This window comes from Berghia stephanieae, chromosome 2 (genome assembly GCF_034508935.2).
Source record: "Berghia stephanieae isolate SIO BIC M18660-M18661 chromosome 2, UCSD_Bste_1.3, whole genome shotgun sequence".
NCBI lineage: Eukaryota > Metazoa > Mollusca > Gastropoda > Nudibranchia > Aeolidiidae > Berghia > Berghia stephanieae.
The window spans coordinates 59,906,941-59,924,631 of record NC_088361.1 but is presented as its reverse complement, the minus strand read 5'-3'; the positions used below and the strand labels follow the sequence as shown (position 1 = coordinate 59,924,631).

The 17,691-nt window shown below is 38.0% G+C and overlaps 1 long non-coding RNA gene across 1 annotated transcript; it reads left to right on the top strand.

The window, feature by feature from the left end:
• Nucleotides 1–1,580: 1,580 nt before the first annotated feature.
• On the top strand, nucleotides 1,581–13,760 carry LOC144965257 (uncharacterized). Its single transcript, XR_013643982.1, has 4 exons — nucleotides 1,581–1,684; nucleotides 8,954–9,117; nucleotides 10,856–11,038; nucleotides 12,619–13,760. It is a non-coding gene; the product is annotated as an uncharacterized LOC144965257 (long non-coding RNA).
• The last annotated feature ends 3,931 nt before the right edge of the window (nucleotides 13,761–17,691 follow it).

Sequence of the window (17,691 nt, the reverse complement as noted above, 5' to 3'; positions counted from 1 at the left end):
AATCTTAGGAAGGTTGTTGTGATGATGATGATGATGATGATGATGATGATGATGATGATGATGGTGATGATGATAATGATGATGTTGTTGTTGTTGTTGATGCCGTTTTTTCGATGACTACGATGTTACTAGTGTGCATCTGTGTGGGTGTGTCTATGTCAATATTGTATTGTTATGAATGTGTAACCAAATGGCAAACTGCCACTTTTTTTAGGACAATAAAGATTTATTATTATTATTAAGACAGAAAACTATGTGTAAAAAAATTAAAACTTTTATATTATATCGAGAAAAGCATATAACTTGTCATACATTTGGCGGTATAAAAACAATAACAATGACCAGGGAGAGGTCGATTTCATTGACGTTCTTGTTTATGAACAACCAACAAGGTTTGTCCGAGCACGTGTGAAGGTGTGTTCACATTCCACGTCTTGATTGGACAAAAATCTACTGTTAATAGTTTTCGTTTTTATGAATGTGACAATCACAACAGGAAGCTACGCCTCTGGCTGTCAACTATTAAATTGTAACAATTGTTTCTGTCAAGTGTGTACACAGTGTAGAATTTTGAACCCATGATGGCAATGTTAGTAAGTAGTGTACGTGCATCTCGTGAAAAATAAATCCCTGGCCAAGACTGGCGATTGTAATCAATGCAAAAATATTTTTAAAAATCGGCTTAACGTCTTTAACAATTCTAGTGTTCGAGCCAAATATCATTAAAATCCATCTGAAGGCCGTGAAGATGTCCATGTCGCATGCGCACGGGGTTGAAAAACGGAATAATTTTATCAAGTCTCCATATTATCATTTTTGCCTCTGTCCATATCATAAAAAGATTGATGAGTACTACTCATTGCGTGTGTCTGTGTGTGTGTATGTGTGTGTGTGTGTGTGTGTGTGTGGGGTATATTCAGTCATAACCATGAACAAATACAACGGCTGAACATACAGTTGAATTCATTCAGCTCTTATTGTTTTTTGACCGCCAATTGAGTGATAAGTTCTCATTAAATTATCTCAAGCAGACTATAAATGTTAATGGTTAGACACAGTTTTGTGTGTTGGTATTATTGATCTGGCGGGCAAAACTACGGTGTCGATGTACCCGTACATTTCAAGAATAAGCGCGATTCTTGCACTTTACTCAGCTTTTTTTTTTTTTAAATTTTAGATGACTTCTTGCTCAGCGCCACGCGTTTCGTGGTATTTATTTCAAGAGATCAGTTTGACTGTCGACCATACATCACGTTTTTTTAAACCAACATTAAAGGTCTACAATCTACATAACACATTTAGAAAAGATTGGGCATGATCTATATTAATTTTCCATGTGCTCGAGGTCATTGGTCACATTGCAAAATGTGCTCAAAGTGACCTACATAGTGAAAAGTGTTCACATATTTTGAACTATCTAACATTACGATTGGTCATTGTGTTCAGCTTGACACATGGGTATGTTTACAACTTTCATAAACAAAGCAGCGTGTTTAAATTTGTTCAGAAATGTCCAATCGTTGGACAGCAACAAATCACGTGAATATAGATCGCTCCCGACATGCTTCGTGATACTCATTACAAAATCACTTGGACTTTCTCTGATCAACATGACAGGTCTCCAATCTACATTATATACTAAGAGGGAGATTGAAGAAATTAAGATAGAAACAGTCCCCAGCAGGTAAGAATTAATTACTAACTATAGAGAATTGACATCTATTAAACCATCAAAACATTTTTCAGTGTTTTAAAATTTCCAGTCGAGCTGTTTCTTGATTAGTTATCAGTAATTAATGCCCGAGTCCCTGGGCATGACAAGCAACCCTTATGAAAAGTTAAAATAAAGACCCTAATTGTAGACCCAAAATTTGTTCAGGTTTCTTTGCATCAATAAAACTGAAATCCAAAGCTTGCAACTCGGTTTGTATGTGATGGACACGTATGGCATTTCTCCCATTTAGCCTTTATACATGACGCATTTCTTTCTCATGAGCTTGTCTGTTGTCTTTTGGTATTGGGAGGACGATCCCATGGATTTTCTAAAGAGACGATTGAAATAAAACTAAATTCATTATCCATATGTTTTTAGGTTAGACGTAAGAGCTTTCACTTAACTGTAAACGATTGGTTTCCGTGTTTCCGTCTTGGGTGCAGTCATAAGTGAGGTTTTTTTTTTTTTCACATGAATCCTGTTACACTGCAGTGGTTTGATAGCTAGGTCCGATAGATCTGTCGGAAAGTAATTTGTGATAAGACTACTGGTCTATCCAAATAGTAGCAAGCGGTTGTTAATGTCCATTTAACATTTTTTAAAGACTCGACATAGCTCAAGACTCTGAAAAACTAGTTTGTACTGAGATCTGTGCTTTTCCTGGCGACTTCACGCTGGTCTCGAATTAAATATAACATTAATGACTCCTGCTAGGATAAGTTCTGTTCCTTTTTTAAACTATTGCTCTTCTCCAATTTTTTGTCGTTTTGATCAATACCGATATGTCCTCATGATAAAAAATAAGCATACATTAAAAATCCGCCTCATTACTTTGAATCGTCGCAGAAAGCATTTGGCTGTCGTAGATTTTGATGTTACTGTCATATTTATTTTTTTTTTACCTCAAACAGGTGCTTCAGTTAATGAAGTGTGAGACTATTCAATATTGCTACTTAAGCGACTGAGGCGCCTGTTTCAAGGTATCGACCCATACAACATGCTTCTGGATCAAGTCTTAGAATTATCAATGAATATTGCCAGAATATTGAGAATGTAAGAAGTAAAAGGTGGGGTGCAAAAAGGTTAATATAGCAGTGAATATCATGAAGGAAAATTGATTTAAAAAGAAATATATAAAAACAGTTCTTATTATTATATGCTACATAGCCAAACAGCGGTATGCTACGTTTTAAAATAACTGATTATAAATGTATAGATTTCTTTCCTTTGATCTTGTTTCCTGTGTAGGGAATGTGTTACTGTTGTATGTTTCTGTCATCTTGATCGAGATTTGTTGTGAGTTCTCATGTCATGGGCCATGAATTTATGACGCGTCTTCAATCAGGTTACTATGAATATTATTGTTGATATGCGTTTGGGTAAAAGTAAAATACAACATCCGTTGGACAGATATAAGGTACCGACACACAAATATACAATCTTTGAACGTTTAGATCTGATTGATAAAATTTGGTGAGAACTAATCACCATAGTGTCTGTCTAAAAACAAAGGACTGAGTGACGTCATTTTCGTTTTTTCTAGAAGCAGCCGCTGTCTACTTTCACTCGTTTTTTTTTCTTTGTAACTCTTGGAAATTGCCCAGCAACGGCGGCCATCGTGGTTCTAAAAGAAAATCGGTACTTTTTTATTCTTCATGCTGGCTAGAACTGTTCATGTCTTGTGATCAGAATGTGTAAAAGTCAAAACATTATCAGATTTGTTTTTTCCCCTCTGGATACGCTTTTATGCTCGTCGGAGAAATATTTCATATGGGCGTCCGTCATTGTTCCGATAGTTTAGAGCCAGTTACTAAGTTACCTTGCGTCATTACGAGGGAAGTGACTGTTGAAGCGTATTGAAAGGTCATTTCACGATTGTCCCACTGTTTTCCAACTTGCTTTCTGTCTGTCTTGAGATGTCACTTTAGACTTGGTTTTCTCCTGGCTCTGGCCGGGTACCCTAGCTGGATAGGAAACGAGTCAAATGTATAGTTAGAGTTTTGGTAGATACTTTTGTCTTGTAAATCATCTGTTATGCGCTGTTGTTTTGTTTGAATATTATATATGATTTGTAAACATTTAAGTGTATTCGTTCGACAAATGGATGATGCCAAGTCTGCAAAGATAGATCATCATCAAGCCCTACTGCAACCTCCTCGTGGTGTCGAACGGTAACAGGTCAAGCTGGCCAACTGCAGAGGGCGACAAGAATAGGCAATGGCAAACCATTCTTGTAACTTTGCCGAGTTAACTGCATGAATAAGTCCAAAAAGTTAAACGGTGACAGCGTAAGGGGAGCATGTTTTCACGGAAGACTGCTGCCTCGCTCGGTTGGGAGCGTGATGTTCGTCAGGTCACACCGAACCGTCAGCCAGTTACTAGGCGAAATGAATTTAACAAGTGTGACAAAACCAAAATTGGGACATGGAATGTCAGGACCTGTGCCCAAAAAGGAAAACTAAACAACATTCTAAAAGAAATGAAACGGCTCCAAATAAATATTCTTGGCCTGGCAGAGATGAGATGGAAAGAGCAGGGAACTATGTCAAAACAAGAAAACAACACGACATATAAGATCATATGGAGTGGTGGAACCTCTTTCCAAAAAGGAGTAGGGATGATCTTAGACCAACAATCAACCAAATTTTACAAAGGGCACGTAGCAATCTCAGAGTTTTGCAGGTTAAGCTTAGAGGACCTGTAGTTGACACCAATATTATTCAAGTTTATGCACCAACAGAAGAGGCGACAGATGCAGATATGACAGAGTTGTGACAACACGACATATAAGATCATATGGAGTGATGGAACCTCTTTCCAAAAAGGAGTAGGGATGATCTTAGACCAACAATCAACCAAATTTTACAAAGGGCACGTAGCAATCTCAGACAGAGTTTTGCTGGTTAAGCTAAGAGGACCTGTAGTTGACACCAATATTATTCAAGTTTATGCACCAACAGAAGAGGCGACAGATGCAGATATGACAGAGTTTTACCATTCACTAGACAAAGCAAAACGAATGTGTAAATCACAAGAAGTCCTTATGGTAATGGGGGTCCTAAATGCTAAGATTGGCAGAGGCAGAGATGGTGACATAATCGGACCACATGGACTTGGAGACAGAAATGAACGAGGAAACATCTGGGCAGATTGGTGTAGAACAAATAAATTAATGATTTCAAACAACTGGTTTCAACAACGCCCAAGAACCTAGACATGGCAATCACCAGGGGACAGAGCAAGGAACCAGATAGACTTTATAGCAGTATCTTCAAGATTCAGAAATGGCATATTAAATTGCAAAACCTACCCAGGCGCCGATGTAGACAGTGACCATGTCCCAGTTGTTTGTACAGTAAGGATAAAGTTTAAAGCTATTCAGAGAACAGCTGGTAGAATAAAGAGGGATTACAGGTTATGCAAAGACAATGGCATACAAACAAAAATGAGAGAAGAATTTGAAAATACACTCATGATACAAAGCCAAAGTGAACCCGATAACGAAAAATGTGAAAAACAATTTGATATATTCCAAAAGTGTGTCAAAGCAACTGCAGAAAACCATTTACCAATAGCTCAAATAAACAGCAAAAAGGAATGGATGACAAATGAAATTCTAAACCGATTTGAAGAAAGACGAAAATGCAACAGAGGGTCTGCAGAATACCAAACATTGAACAACCACATTAAATCCAAATGCATCGAGGCACACGAGAACTATCTAGACTGGAAATGCTGCGAAATCGAAAGAGAATACAAACCCAACCCCCAACAAACTCACCAAAGAATAAAAGAACTATCAGGGAAAAGGAAAAGCAAAGCAGCAGGAAGTTGTATCCAAAACAAACAAGGGAACTGCTATTTGAAGAACATATAGAAAGCCGATGGGTAGAATACATAGGCGAACTGTACAATGATCCAAATAGAAATGAACCACCACTGAAATTCAAAGAACCATTAAGCGGACCAAACATCACCAAAAGTGAAATTGAACATGCCATGGAACGAATGAGGGATGGTAAAGCAACAGGCCCTGATGAAATATCTGTAGAGGTATTAAAAAGCCTAGGAGATCTAGCAATTGATGAACTTCACATATTATTCAACAATATATACAACACTGGGAAAATTCCAGAAGATCTCTGTAACTCTATTTTCATAGCAATACCAAAGAAAGCAGGTGCAGTCAGATGCGAAAATTTTAGAACTATAAGTTTAAGCCACATCAACAAAATACTGTTGCGTATAATTATCAACAGGCTAAGGAATAAGATTAACCCCGAAATCGCAGAAGAACAATATGGATTCCAACCTGACAGAGGGACAAGGAACGCAATATACCTTCTCCGTGTTTTAAGTGAAAGAGCTATACAGGTTCAGACCCCACTATACCTCTGTTTTGTCGACTACAAAAAAGCTTTTGATAGAGTACGCCACGAAGAAATACTAAAACAACTGCACTCCATTGGCGCTGATGAGAAAGACCTCAGACTCATGCAAACATTATACTACACCCAGCAGGCATCTATCAAAATCGGAAACTCTAAATTCCATTCCTATTAAGAAATGTGTCCGTCAAGGGTGTGTTGCCTCACCAGATCTGTTTAATCTATACCAAGAAACAATCATGAGGGGCATAACTAATATGGAGGGAATAAAAGTAGGAGGTCACAACATAAATAATGTAAGATACGCAGACGATACGGCACTCACTGCAACATCAGAAATCCAACTTCAAAAGATTGACAAAGTGGTAGTAGATAGTGAAGCCAAGGGAATGGAAGTGAATATCACCAAAACGGAATGCATGGTAATACAGAAAACCCCCGAAAACAACACATGCAATATAACGATTCACGGCGAGCAACTTACCAACGTAGAAAGTTTTAAATACCTAGGTTCAATAGTGACAACAGATGGAAGATGTAACCGAGACATACGAGCAAGAATAACTCAAGCCAAACAGGCCTTCATGGACCTGGGAAACATTTTGAAAAACAAACAGATGTCGTTCGGGATTAGATTCCGAGTCTTGAAGTGCTACGTGTGGCCAATCTTGTTATACGGATGCGAAAGCTGGACTACAAATGCAGAAACACAAAAGAACATTGAAGCTTTTGAAATGTGGTGTTTGAGAAGGATGCAGAGAATATCGTATACTGCACACAAAACGAACAAAGAAGTGCTAAAACAAACATACCAGCAAAGGAAACTAATGCCCTTAATAGCGGATTGACAACTATCCTTTTTCGGACACATAGTAAGGAAAGATAAGAATGAATACCTGGCAAGTTATGGAAAAATACCTGGTAAACGCGCCCGGGGGAGACAAAGAAAAACACTCATAGACCAACTGAAGGGCTTCACCAACCTAACAATCCAAGAGCTGTTTGAAAAAGCAAGAGACAGGGAGGAATGGAGAGAGATAATTCATGCAGTATCCGAAGCCTGGACCAGGCATGGAACCTAGAAGTGTATTCATCTTAGTGAGGACGTTGTGCTTGTCTGGATGACTTTTAGATCTCAAATTAAGTACTTTGATAGTGTGCTCGTGGCATCTACACCCGTTTCCTATTTGAACCAATTCCCCCTTTGTCAAGTCTAAACATTTTCTTGGGTGTCTTAATTATAATTTTAGAACGTTTTACTATCCTGTTTTCCCCTTTTAACGGCGCTGATATGACCTTAATGTGTTGCAAGCGCCGTAAAACCCTTAAAACAAAAGAATATCGCGATGTGGCTGACGTCAAACAAATACGGAAGGTCTTTATGAAAAAGAGGTCGTCTGAAGCAACTCCTGACTGTTATGCGAGAAATCGGGTGTAACAATTTCAGATATCAATTCTATAAGGAAAACAAAAACAAAACAAATAAAACAAACAAAAAATGAGAATGCGGCATCCATTTCATTTTGGCTAATCAAGATTTCTTGGTTAGATCACCTTAGATTATGATGGCTTTACTATGTCTAATATTATGTTTAATACTAGAATATTTTTTGTTTTGTTTCAAACAGACCAGAAATTTATTATACCTACAACCAACACCCCCCCCCCCCCCCCCCACACACACACACACATTTATCTGTAAAGTTGTCATATGATCTTGAGTCGCATTAATTTGAACATTAAAAAAAATCTTAAGGGAAACATCTTGCGGATAAGAATATTTTCTCGTATTTCTAATCGTTGTCAAATGTATATCTTTATTTATTTTAAGAAAATAATTGGTCAACAAACTTTGCTTTGCGGGTGGTTGGATGGGAGCATCACCCTTGAATCATATACCTATGATGTTCGCATGGGTGTACGATCCGATAGTGATGTCGTTTCTTCTCTTTACTAGCCTATCCTGCTTCTTTGGTTTGTGATTGTATTTTTGACAGAAGATATTTTTTTTTCTGTAAATCTTCTGCCTGTTTGTTCTTGGTTATTTATAATTTAGCTTATGATGTCTTTAGGTTATGATTTTGATTTACATTTGTACTATTTTTGTTAGATTGCTTTTTTTTTGTTTCAGCGGTCTCTCATATAACCTCAATTGTGTTGGAAGAGACCTAAAGCAACAAACAAACCAAAAAAAACTTTGCTTTTATCTGTCATAGCATTTGTTTTTCAACAATTCTGATTTTTAAATATTCCATCATTGATTAGATACTATGTTAAACTATAAAACCAAATCAAAGAGGGAGTGGACCTACGTACTTTGTCTTTGTTGATTAATTTTGATTTATATGGAGTATACTGGGTGCATTTTTTCTGAGCACGAGGTATTTAACTTTTTTTTTAATCAGTGGAATCACATATCCATGTTTTTATCAGACATACTACAAATCAATTCCTTCTTTAAAATGTTCTGTACAGCCATGAAGACGGACCATATCTCCATGCCTACATTTACAGCCTAATATTAGTAGTCCAGAGCCACAAGGGCCTTAGTTTATCCGTTTTTTAGCGTAAAATGGACAGTAACATTCGCTTGCTCCCCTTTAGATAATCTAGCGCAGGTACTTTCTGAGAAATCTAAAAGAACCAGCTACCCAATCACTGCTGGGCGGATCAGAAAAAAATCTCGACTACACCTGGGATCGATCCAGGTCCCTTTGCGTGTGACGCAAGATCAACGTAAGACGGTGTTTTTACACCATGGAAATCCTGTTATTTGTATGGAAATTCTAAGAAATAGAGAACTAGAAGTAGTCAAGTCTCTTCATTTTATATAATTTGTTCTTGATTGCAGCACCCTCGTACAAAACCCTGCCAGCAGCACCTGCTCCTTACCATCAAAGAGAATGGGGAAATTTGTAAAAAAAAAAAATGGATCAGACAAAAGTAAAACGTCAATCGTTTATCTACCCAAGACAGACAGTCCGACTATCCAGCTGAAGGCTCCATGTCAAATAAGTAAGTCTCCAATATTGACATATGTGTGTGTGTGGGGCGGGGGTGGGGGGGGGGGGGGGGGGGTCTGTGTTGTCGTGCTCACAAAGACAAAAGTTAGTATTTTGGTCAGAAAACTGACCTTCAAATATCAATCGATTAAAATGACCGATATTTGGACGAGTTTTCTGGTCAAATTTTTAATGTTTTTTTTGTTGTTTTTTTCATACAGAGTACGGCAGATCTGGGCAAATAAAAGAATTGATTTCATACCACCAAAAAGTAACAGGGTTTCTAAAATTTCGGGAAATATGGAAAGATATCGGGGGGTTGATCATTTTCTTCCCGGGTGAGAAAAAGGATCGGAATTTAATTCTTTGCGTACATGCGTCTGGAAACTGTCGGAATGACCACATCATCCTGATCACTACCGCCATTACTGCAACCCCCACCACGATTCATTATCACTACCACCGTCACATAACCACCATCATTACAACCACATCATCACTACCTCAGCATCATAGCTACCAACACTGCTGCAACCATGCCACTATCACCACCTCTGCATCATTATCAGCACTACCATTAATATAAACTCTATCACATCATCACTACCACCATTACAACCACGACTGCATCGTCGTCACAACCACCACAACTACAACTACCATCACATCGTCATCACTGCCATTATCACTACAACCAACACATCACCACCACCACAAAACTACAACCACCACCATCAAATCATCACTATCACCACTGCTACGATTACTATCACCGCAACATCATAACTACTACAACCACATCACTACAACTATTTCAATTATATCATCACTACTACCACCACCACCACCACCGCTACTACATTGTACACCGCCACATCGCCATCACTACCACCACTACTGCGATCACGGTCACATCACTGCCACCATTAATGAAACCACCATCACCGCATTATCATAACTACCACCATTGCTACAAGCATTACTACTACTACCACCGCATCACAACTACAACCTCGACAGCATCATCACTACCACCGCTACTGCAATCACCACCGCTTCATCACTACCACTACTACGACCACCACCATATCATCACTACCACCACCACTACTGCAACCAGTACCACCGCATCATAACTTTCAACCACATCAGCTACGCGCCTTACTATTTATTTATTACCTCTAAAATCCTTTTTAGAATGTGATAGTCTTTCCTTCTGAGGAGTTCATAGCTCCGGGCAAGGTGTAGGTCTTGTTTTCCCCTGATGAAAAGCATAGTGATTTATGTTGCATTTTCTACACGAAATTACGTTGATGATGATGATGATGGTGATGATGATGATGATGAGGATGATGATGATCGAGATGGTGGTGGTAGTTGTGGTAGCGTATGGCTATATCTCCACGCAGAAACTCCAGCCAGTCCTCAAATCTTTATCACAATTCGTCAAAAATCAGATACTTTCCCTCCGCAATGAAAGGATTTCCTTGGTGATGATGGTGATGGTGACGGCGACGACGATGACAATGACAATGACGACGACGACGACGACGACGATGACGACGATGACGATGATGATGACGATGATGATGATGATGATGATGATGACGATGATGATGACGATGATGATGATGATGATGATGATGATGATGATGATGATGGACGAATCAGCTTAAGACGGGTTTTATACAATGGAAATCTCTTATTTTCAGTCTTTTTCTTCAATTTGTCTAATTTGTTCTTGATTGCAGCAGCCTCTTGAAAAAAACCCCTATCAGCAACGCCTGCTCCTTTCCATCAAAGACACTGGGATGATTTGAAAAAAAATGGATCATAAGGAGGAAAGAATAACGTCAATGATTTAGAGGTTGTCGTTCTCATTATCTGCTCAATACAGAACAGTCCGACTATCTGGTGGAAAGGATAAAAGTCAAGTACGTTCTCCAACATTGACATTTGTAACCCATCACGTCAAAACGGTATTATGTCGGGGTGAACCAGATGCCAGTAAGATATTTAAAAGTCAGGATAGTCATAAATATGACATTTTAGTTTGTTCTCGTTAAAAAAATTAATTCTCATCAAAACATAACCAAGTCTAAAATTGTTTACTGTTCATCTAAACATCAAAACTACCCGACATACCTTTTTGAGGTGATGAATCACTTTTATATCCCCATTTCTTGCCATTTTCCATTGATTACTGGTGTTGAAATAACCTGACGTGTCACAAGATTTGTGAAAATGTAACTCATCGTTTCAATTCAGTAATATGGAGTTTACCGGATGACAAAAACTGAATTAAAAAAAAAATGATCAGAAATATGAGCTTTTGGGGTTTCACACTTGTTGCAACTTTATTCATTTTCTTTAATATAAACTGAACCCAATCTGAATCATTGTGATATACAAGTTTTGAGGCAGGGTGTCACAGATTTATTTTTATTTATTTATGTATTTATCTTTTTGGTATACGATGCAAGGGGACATTTTGAAAAAAAATCAATTTTTAACCCAGTGTTAGAGGTTCCGCCAAACTCATTTTTAACAGTCGCCCCATAAAGTGACCGGTGACGTTCCCAATGGGGTAAGTCGAGATTTGTTGACTTGCCTGTGACTGGGTGTATGTTAAATCAGTCGGAAAGTAGTAAGACTTTTGGTGACCCGACGTCTCAAATCGGTATTGTGTTGGGATCAATCAAATCTGGTAGGTCGGAGAGTGACCCAGATGCCAAAAGGTGAATTTAGAAGTTGAAATAAATCGGAAAACCTTTTCTCCCTTAAAGAATGTATACTTATTCTTCTTATAATACATGACCCTTGTCTATAAGTTCAATCTCTTAATGACCCAAAATCCTACCGTTTTATGCCAAGGGTTACATTTATCATCCTGTCATATTTCAAAAACTCAGTCGATTCCGGCATTCAGTTTTGATTCATCTATTTGGATATAAAATCACCAGCCGTGGACCAGTAAGGGCATAGTTTTCTTTTTATTACCCCCCCCCCCCCCTTTACTCTTTCAATTGTCCACTTCAAAAACGCTACTTCTATTTTCTCGTCTTCGAATGAGATTACTCGCTCTTGTTTTGACGTAGCTTGGACTTGGGTCATTTGCCAAGACGGAAGTAGTCGGGGTTTTTTGGGATTTTTTTTTAGCCGGGAGATATATTTATTCATTATAAATCACATTGTTTCATTCACATACTTTTAAAATTGCTAATGCATTGTGAAAATTTAATGTCGCTCAAGGCTGGTATCTTGGGTTCAAGATGAGAATCTCACAATGGCTTTATTCAGACCCGTGCTCCAATGCATAAGAATATAGAGTAGTCAACAGCTAAGAGTCAACACCCTTTTCTTTTTCCATTCTCACCTTCATCTAGTCCTCGTGTTACTTTATCCTTGCTGCTAAAATGAACTAATTTGTTGCAAGCGCCGCTAAACATTCAAAACAAACGAGTACCAAAATGACTGGTTTTCCATTATTCTTTTCTTTTCCTTTTCATTGTAGATCAGATCCTTTCCAGAATGTTGTATACGATCAAGAAATTATGGAAATGAAAATTTGTCAAGAAGCGGCCAAGTCATTTGTCATTCTATCAAGACATCTGAATTTATTGTTGCAGTCCGGTTTCAAGTATGGTGAGATCGTCTTGATGGTGGTTGCATATCATAATTTGTACGACTTATCTGTGTTAAATTATTTATTCTCCTGTAACATTTATTGCTTTTTATTCATGTCATCAAGGAACAAACCATAGCTGAAAGTTTTTCCCTCCTAAATCATCAATGATAGATAAAACTTTGACCTCAAGAAGTGACGAAAAGGACGATTCCTACGAAGTGGGACTTTGGTTCTTAACAATTTATAATCGGGTCTGATGGGGAAGTATATTTGATGTTAATGATGAGTATAATGATAATAATGATAATGCCCATGTGGTTTACGGCCAGTCTAGTCATGGCTGGGCTACATATTTCATGTTTTGTTGTAAATGTTCAGATTTTTTAGATTGTTTTTTTTCAGTAACCATCCCCATTGCAGTGGGATGCGAGACAAAACTCTCAATGGACTGAGTATATTTGTACACATAGGGTTATAACAAATTATAGGTGGGCATCACAGAACACGATTGAGGATGGTTGCTGGTACCATGCACCTTTTCAAAGATTTTCCCCCTCGTAAATATTTATTGGTGCATGGGTATGAAGAGCCATTGTGATTCTCATTGTGAAAACAGAAAGAGGAATGTTACTCCTTTTTCTATTTCTCCCCCCCCCCCCCCCCCCCCCCTCATCTAGTCTTGTCATTAAACTTCGCTTGACTCTTATATCAACGAATTTGTTGCAAGCGCTGTTGTAAAAAAAAAAAAAGAAAAACTTGAGAATTATATTATTGATTATGATAATGATGTTGATATAATGATAGTCAAAATAATGCTACCAATAGTTGTTAAAGTAGATAATGATAATAATAGTAGCTAATAGAGGTGGTAGTAGTTGTTAGTATTTTTAAATCTCAGTAATGAGACCTCCAAAATTTGTCATTTCGTTAGTTTCCTTTACCAGTTTCTTTTGTTTTAATGTTATTTTTGTTTCTCTTTAAAAAGTTTATCTATTTTTAAATCACATTCTTAGGTTTGTCTTGATACAACTGATTTGCAATTCTAATAGATTTAGGGTTTTGAATTTTTAAAAAGGCATCATATATAGCCAAATACGGGCATCATTTCGGCTTTTATTTATGGATTTTAATACACCAATTTGTGAATGACAGAAGGTTTTCCTACTACTCTCCGTTACCGCCTCCCTCCCTTCAGACCCTCAATTTAAATACGATTCGCTGCTGGAATTTTGAATCAACAGTATAAAAATTCATGATATTTGAATCATAAAACAAGAAAAGGGTAAATAAGTTTTATAGAGGATTAACTAGCTTAAAATAGAGATACTTGGATTAGATCTTTAAAAGATATTTGGGTTTTTTTAAAACGTTGCTCTCCTAAAATTTCCACAAAGCTTTTATTTATATAAACATTTAAGGACTTTGATTAAAACTTGATTTGCACCCAATATATTGATTTTAAAAATGCTTCACATTTTTTGGAAGCCATGCAGATACATTCAGGATTTTGAAATAGTAAATGTTTTCTTCTTTATTCCCTCTCATACTGTCTTCCTGTTAGAATGTCTTGGTGAAGGAACTTCGTTGTCTTCCTCAGTTCTGTTAGGGGTCCATACAGTTTAGTCTGCAGAAGTGTGGTACCAGACCAAAAATCCTCTTTTGCTGTTGCATACTTTTGGCAGGTTAGAAGTATTTGGTGGTTGTCTTCTCCTTCATTATAATCACACGTCTGTTTCTCATTTTGAAAATCGTGTACATGGGGTGTTTTAGTCGATTATGTCCTGATTGCAGTCTTCTCTGTTTAAAAGTTTGCTTGGGTCACTTTTATTGAAGCTCGGGTACATCTTGTAACCGTTGGCTTTTGCCTGGGCCTTAATGATTGACTTAATTTCGGCAACTTCATAAAAATTCATCTTGTTTTCTCGGATCGAATTTTGGCAATAGTATCTAATTTAATTTTCTTTGACCGTTTTAGCTGTTTCATTTAAACCAGTTGCTTTTCACTTGCACGATTCAGATCTGTTTCTATTGGATTATTCAGTGTCTGATAGTTTGGCACCTGCAAGGAAGACTATTTTGGCATTGACGGAGGTGTTTGATTCCCTGATTATCTTTATTACTTATTTGATTGCAATGCCTCTTTGATTACTAATGTTGGTTAGTAGTTAGTGTAGTGAGCTCCTGTTGCTTTGAACTTTGTTGCGTTTCTCCATTTGGCCATTTAATGTAGACACCAGCGTCTCCAGATTAGTTTACTGTAGTTGCCGTACCATCACGGCATATTACAATTCATTCGTTTTTCTCTCCTGTGGATCAAGACCTTGACGCGGTCGGGGAGCTTGCGTGTCTCAATAACTCCTCCTGGCAGGAATATCTAAGCCGGAAATGTCAAAGGATAGAGAGGCCAGACTAAGTTTGATCTAACACTTCCTACGAAGGAAACAATAGATAGGACATCCAACGAGTCATAATCCCTCAACACGTACTTACAACGTCCAAGTTCCCAACCTAGGCCTTTCTTCTGGTGGATTGAGCTCGTCAACAGGGGACTGTAATCGATCTAGAAGGAAACTGAATAAAAACCCCGGTTGGACAGGTATCGTAAGCCTTGGATGGCAACCTGTCTAGGAGAATGAGACTCTGAATATAAACCCCGGTTGGACAGGAATCGTAAGCCTTGGATGGCAACCTGTCTAGGAGAATGAGACTCTGAATATAAACCCCGGTTGGACAGGAATCGTAAGCCTTGGCTGGCAACCTGTATAGGAGATGAGAGTCTGAATAAAAACCGGGACTGCCTTATGGACGTCTTGGATGACAAAAGGCTAAGGCTAAAGGTGCATATATTTTGTACAGGCGTGACTTCCGAACACGCATCTACCTCCCTTCAATCAGAAAACGTATGGATTTTGACTCTTAATAATGAAATAGCAAAATATCGCATAATTCAACTATATATCTTATCTGTTCCCCATACCAATTGAAACACTTCGCATCCTTTAATGCCGTAAAACCCCAATATAACAAATGCTGGACATTGGGTGCTGAATTTTGGGATCTTCACTACAAATACAAATTACTAACATGATATTAGTATGGAGTGTGAGCTCTCGACAAAAGGAATTAAAAAGTTGTAAAGAATTATGGATTAATACTAAAATTTGTTATTGTAGGATTTTTAATGGTTGATGTTCCTGGAGCACAGATCCCTGACTTATTATAAATTTCTATAACTCATTAGTATGTCGGTCATGAAGAAGTAAATTCCATAAAAATGAATAGCATGGAATATTAGTGGAATATTAGGTAGCATCAGTGGACTAAATCAATCAGTATTATACAGTTTTGGAGGCTATATTGATTTCGGTATTATTTAAGGATTTCAAAATATCGATTTTTGAATGACTGAAAGCTAGGGCTGTAAATCTGTCTTCACACCTATTTGAAGCACCTCAGACCATTGTATACGTTAAACTATTTGAATAAGCACTGGGCATTGTCTGAGTTGTGGAATCCACACCAAAAACACGTTATGCGTTGTTGCAGAAACATGACGTAATTAAGCAATACTTTACTATTCTTTTTCCCCTCTTCCCTCTGGAGACCCATATTACAAATTCTGGACATTGCTAGTCGGTTCTGGAATATACCCCGTTTATTTGTTAAAACTATTCATTCGCTGTTTGAAAAATATCACGTAATTCAGCTAAATTTTCTAATACGTTAACAGCATCCCCGTCGGGCCCTTTGAAGTTCTTCAGACCCATATTATAACATAATTAACACTGCTTTTTGACTTTGGAATATATACGATATGTTAAAACGATTCATTCTTTGCTGAAAAATGACATTCAGCAATACCCCCCCCCCCCCCTTCCCCACATTCAGATAATTCAAATTCTAAACTTTGGCTCCTGAGATTTTGAATCAACACAAAAGAAATCAAGAATTGTAACTATTCATTTATTAGTAAAGCAGTTACTCAGATTAAGAGTTTTACAATGGCAACAAAGTACACGCTAGGGTTAAATAAGTCTGTATAAAGATTAGATAGCATAGCTTAATAGAGATATAGTTAGATCCTGGCTTTTTTAATTATCGAGATTTTTTATGTTGCTTTCCTTAAGTTGTCGAGTGGTGTCTTGATATAAAATACATTTCCTGTAAGCTTTTAATGGCACAGACAATTTAGGACTATTGGATAAGATAAAAGTGAAAGCTCGGACCAAAACAAATCCCTGTACATGGAATTTAAAAGCTGTAATAAGTACTTATCGTAACATTTGTATTGCATAGTTGAATTAAGACAGTAATCAAATTATGTAGATTGACCCGGCTTTCATATTTTTTCTCTCATATTTTAAGAATTTGTCTCAATATTTTGACTAAACGTTAGGGCTCGGAAAAGTATTTCAGATTATCACCTAATTCAGCAAATTGTCAGTTTTTCTGTCACTTATTCTGTCACTTACTCCTTTCTAACAAACACCGAAACATGCAAACGCTCACCCACACACATACGCACACACACACTCGCTCGCAAACACACACTCGCGCGCAAACACACACTCGCGCGCAAACACACACTCGCGCGCAAACACACACTCGCGCGCAAACACCACATACTCGCGCGCAAACACACACATACTCGCGCGCAAACACACACATACTCGCGCGCAAACACACACATACTCGCGCGCAAACACACACATACTCGCGCGCAAACACACACATACTCGCGCGCAAACACACACATACTCGCGCGCAAACACACACACTCGCGCGCAAACACACACACTCGCGCGCAAACACACACACTCGCGCGCAAACACACACACTCGCGCGCAAACACACACACTCGCGCGCAAACACACACACTCGCGCGCAAACACACACACACTCGCGCGCAAACACACACACTCGCGCGCAAACACACACACTCGCGCGCAAACACACACA